Source organism: Etheostoma cragini, chromosome 14, assembly GCF_013103735.1.
Source record: "Etheostoma cragini isolate CJK2018 chromosome 14, CSU_Ecrag_1.0, whole genome shotgun sequence".
Classification (NCBI taxonomy): Eukaryota; Metazoa; Chordata; class Actinopteri; order Perciformes; family Percidae; genus Etheostoma; species Etheostoma cragini.
Window position 1 is genome coordinate 3,658,574 of NC_048420.1, and position 5,204 is coordinate 3,663,777.

Below are 5,204 nucleotides of genomic sequence, written 5' to 3' on the forward strand. Positions count from 1 at the left end.
TCTCACGGTACCAAAAGTAGTTCACTGGAGTGCTCTTCTCACACTCCACATTATAGCCTATTTGGATGCAGACACAAGGGAAAACATGACATCGATGAAATTAAATAAGGGCTCAATTATTTAAGTTATTAGTGTTTATTTTTGTTGTGTCAACCTTTGTAATGCAGTTCATGTAATTTCAGAGTGCAAATTGTATAAAGTGTGAAAGTTTCTATCAAAAGATGTTTTCCTGCATTTGTGAATTTTGTATTAGTATAGTAATACTATTTTAAAAATGTATCACCATGAAATTAATTTTAATAGGATTGAATATGATTATGATCACTGAAAACAAATGAGACCATGATTATTTCTGCTCTTTGCATGTCACTAAGTCCACTATCTGTCACTGAGCTTCAAAAGTATGCTCTTATGTTGTGATGCAGAATCCCTTTGTGTCATGAAACAATAAAACGTCCAATAGTTTTCCTATAAAATCTGATCTGGATTGCAATGTAGAGCCTAAAAGTTAGTCCTAGTTACTCCATTTTATTTCATACTTCCAAATTTGATACAGTAGAATTTTTACATATAGTGGAATTGGCTAAACCTCTATCAGTGTGGCAGGAGCAATCGCAGTGTGTGAGTATAAACGTGTCAAGAGCAGCTAGAATGACTGGTGGTGTTTCTTGTTACCTGTGAGGTTGTCATTGAGTGGGCACTGGCTCCAAGGCAGGGGGTTTTGAAAAGAGTGAAATAAATACCACAGCACCCAGGCCAGGAGTGTGTTGTAGAAAATGGATACCAGGAATGACACCAACATGGAGGCAATTCCTACACACAGGAAATAAAAAAATAAATGTTTCAATACCACAAAGAGTTTCAGCTCTTGAAATGAATAATAATCTCACAATTAAATATCGTAATTAATGTTACTAATATTTCTAGGCCACCCACCGACTCCACCCAGTAGTGGTGAGATGGAGTTCCAGACACCAATGCTGCCCATGCGGAGCCTCTGTCCTATGGCTAGCTCCAGGTAGAGCAGGGGGAGGCCCTCAAACACCAGCGCTATCAGGTAGGGGATGAGGAATGCACCTGAAGACATAAAGTAAACATTTACCTCACAGTTAATATTCCAGATTTGTATCAGTTGTCAGACTTCTTCAACATACCTGCATGTATATGTAATGGTATCTGGGCCAAATTTGGTTAAAAATGAAATTAAAGTTATAGTGACCATTTGGCTTGGGATGTATGAAGCAAACACCACTGTGTCAATTTGAACCGTCAGGCTGCAGGGATGTTTCCAGATTGGTCTGCTTTCCACCAAAAACTTTGGGCAGTTTTGTATGTGTTTGGCTTGGAAACCTACTTTTTATCTGGCAACTCTGCTTGTAGTATCAATCCTACATTTCTCATGAACACTACATTGTGACGTGTTGTGCAACCGTTGGCACTTGACTTGAATGCGTGGTATAGATTACGAACAGACGGAAAGGAACAGCACCAAACAAACTAGAGGAGCTGAATTTAAAGTAGAGTTAGTTAGAAAAAAAAAAAAAAAACGTGGAAGAAAGTAGAAAATCTGACTGACCAGTAACTTTAAAAATCAACTAGCCGTGTTGTCTGGGTGTTCAAAAAGTCAAAGTTCTCATATTATGCTTTTGGGGTTTTTACCGTTCCTTTATTGTGTTATATATCTTTTTTTGCATGTTATAGATTTACAAAGTGAAAAGTCCACCCCAAAGGAACCATCTTCCAGAGAAAACACTGTTCATAAACTACTCCAAATGGCTCAATTGTACAGACATTATAATGCTCGCCTAGCTGCTAGCATGGCACTCCCTGACGCTCTGCAACGGAAAAGCTAGCAGTACTTACGGCGCATGTGCGACTTCCAACAAAGATGGTAGTGAGATGCCTCACTCTGTAGCTAAAACAGAGAGCTCAACACACAGGGTGAAAAGAGAAGCTATATATACACGTATATGGTGTTTTCTGAAAATTAAACCACATAAACCTACTCTGGTACAACCTCTAAATACAATTATGAACCAGCATAATATGAGAACTTTAAAGCCCTGAACATGATAATGGAATCATATAATAGCATCTCACCTCCTCCATAGATTTGGCACAGATAAGGAAATCGCCAGACGTTTCCAACTCCCACTGCAAAGCCAATACATGTTAACAGGTACTGAACCTTGTTGTCCCATTTGGGTCTCTCCTCCACTCCGGAGTCTTTCGTTTTGACCATCCTCAGCTGGAAAAAAGGCACTATTCCAGCTCTGGTACATGGATTCAACTCTCCTAATCTTTAGTGGGCTGTCCTATCGGGTGCAGCTTTGAGTTTTACTAATTTTATTGAAGAAGTCAGCCCACCTGGGAGGGACTAAAAACATCAGGCAAAATGATTTAATGGTTAAACCTCTCACTTTGTTTAAAATGTGAGTGTGCCAAGACTCCGATTAATGGATAACTTGGTGATGCAGATTTAATGTTATGCAGTCAATAAAAAGACACGGTGACAGTTGTACCATGGCACTGCCATATCTTTATTCAATTAATTAAACATGGGACACATATTGTGCTACCTTTGAGAAGAACTCTTCTAAAAAGTGAGCTTAAAGGAGAATTCCGGTCAATTCTCTGTTGTTTGCAAATATAGAGAGCTGTCAGTGGAGAGAAAAATGAAACCAATCGGTGCTGCCTTCTTCGTGTTTTCCTTCTGCTAGAGTTAGCACCCAACAGGCTTATACAGGGCAAGTTTTAAACGCGTTTTTAGCCTCTAAACATGCTTGAAATGTCATTACAAGTGTGTACCCATGTACAGTTATTCCTTCCAAGTGAACACAGCGAATTTGACTGCAGTAGATGTGACAGAAAGGCACAAAGGTTGTGTTAATCCAAGGTGTAACCCACATATAAAATGGGCAATAAATAGAATAAATAAGTCCTGAGTGAAATAAATATGTAATAAATATGTTGGTAATTATATACAAGTGATTATACAATACATGTTAAAACTATATATAAGTATAAAGAAATGATTTATATTTACATGATCGCTTGTTAACATTTATATCATCCACTACAAGGGCATATTGTTATTGTGGCATTAGCCTATAAAGTTTGACAGCTACTACACCCTAGCCCATAGAGTGTTTAGGCCTGTCTCTCAGCCGTTTGCGCTCCTGAGTGAGACCGGAAGTGACTCCAGAAAAGCTGAATCATGCAGCATATACTTATACATTTTAAGGCTAATGTTAAGTTCTGTGACTGTTGACGGACACTAAATAGTGTGAAACACTGGAGAGAGATTAATTCAGAAAGCAAATTCAAGCTAATGAGCTTTCTTTCTCATTGTACTGGTGAGTTTGTTATGCTCCGCTAGCTTATATGCTAATGTCCGCTATTGGGTGCCCTTTGTTCTCAATGTAAACAGTCCTAGCAATTGCGGTTGCTAACTTGAGCTAACAGCTAAAGCGTATTGTCTTTGTTAAATTACTAATATGGATTTAACGATAAAACAAGAAGTTTTTTATCTTGTTACAGACTACCATCACGAGGAGTGGAATATCTCTGTCAAGTTGTTTTGATATTGCTTATAATGTCAAGTTAACGTGTTGTTTCAACCGTTTCGGGCTAGCGGCCCACTTGAACCCTGAAATCTCAGTTGATTTCCATCACCGGTCTAGCCTCCACCAGACTGCGATCCCTCAATTTGAATCAAGCAAAAAACGGACCTATAAGGAAAATTACCTTAGAGCTAACACTGTTGACATTGCTGTCGTAGGCAAAGGCTTGTATCAATAAACTCAGTACCTAATCACAGTATTGTGTTTCTAATTCAGTGGCACCACATTTTCAAGTGTGCGCCAAGTTCTACCCAACTTTGCCAAGGACAAGCCACAACCCCTCTAAAATTGTTAAGGTTGGTTTTTATCTCCTAGTTTAATTGTACTGGCAGAGACTGATCAAATTGTAGTAATGTATTTCATGCTGTCATATTTATTAATTTTTATGATGATACTGCTACTTAAAACTGTAGTTTTTGCACTGTGTAAAAATAGGTTAAAATTGGTTAAATGCTGTTTTCCTCCTTCATTCATTCATTATTGTCTTTTTATGCATTTGCGGTAGATGTGAGGGGAGCCTATAGAGCAATGCTTCCCGAACATAGGGTCGGGACCCAAAATGGGTCGCAGACCCGTTTTATTGGGTCGCCAATTGGCAGAGAACAGACTAAATTGCCCAGCATGACCTCAGAATGGCACTTTCAAAAACCGAACCTAGACTAGATCAGCTGGTTGTTATCTTCAACCAGACACACACACATCTCATTAAATTCAAGTCAGCGTTATTCAAAAAAAGTGTTGGTGTCTGTACTGAGGGATGATAGGAGGGGATAAGAAATGAGTTGAGAAAGGGGTGAGACACAGAAAGGAGAATAGAGACCTATTCTGTTTTTGTTTACTTTTATAATGGAATAAATATACTTTATATACATTTAAATGCGTGGTTTGTTTCGTCCTTTGTCCACAGTTTAAAAATGTAGATGTTACAATGATTCATGGTGTATTTTTGTAAATTTGGGTCCCGGGGAGACACCAAATTTCTATTTTGTGTCTTGAGCTGAAAAAGTTTGTGAACCACTGCTATAGAAAGTTGTGATTAACTGGTTGAAGTGCTTGACCAGGGGCTGTTTGTGTCCAGTCTACTCTGCTGGCTCTGCTACGGTCACATGGAGTAGCAGAGGCATTAGTGAAGAAAGGTTACAGCAGACCTATGTATTTCTGTTAACATCAACTTCTACATGTGTAATAACACATCTGCCGCAGCAGAGGGAAGTGTTTTTGTATTGTAGCTCTGTTCTATTTATTGATGTTATTCTCTCTATGTTCTGTAGATGTTTGATGAGACTGGTGGATTACTTCCTTCTGATCACCCTCAGCACTACCCTTTCTCAAGTATGAGACACACCAGTTTTCTACTCATATTACTGCTCACGTGACACAACAATTATCAGCCAACATTCATCTTTTCTCTCACATGCATTCTTTTTTTTGTGGATCTTTTTCCAGTTACACACATTTAGTTTAAGAATCTGTAATACTAAATTATGCTAATAACAATAATAATGTTGTGGGGGGTGTGCGGTGAGGACCCAAACGCAGAGAGAAGGAGGCGGCAGGAGCAAGTCAACAAAAAGTCTTTAT

General features: G+C 38.6%; 2 protein-coding genes across 3 annotated transcripts in view; one reads left to right on the top strand and one right to left on the bottom strand.

The window, feature by feature from the left end:
* tert (telomerase reverse transcriptase) overlaps positions 1–5,204 on the top strand; it is an 18,768-nt gene that overhangs the window by 10,633 nt on the left and 2,931 nt on the right. The window lies entirely within an intron of this gene.
* Positions 1–5,204, bottom strand: part of slc6a18 (solute carrier family 6 member 18) — a 17,652-nt gene that overhangs the window by 3,073 nt on the left and 9,375 nt on the right. The gene's annotated exons all lie outside the window — the stretch shown is intronic.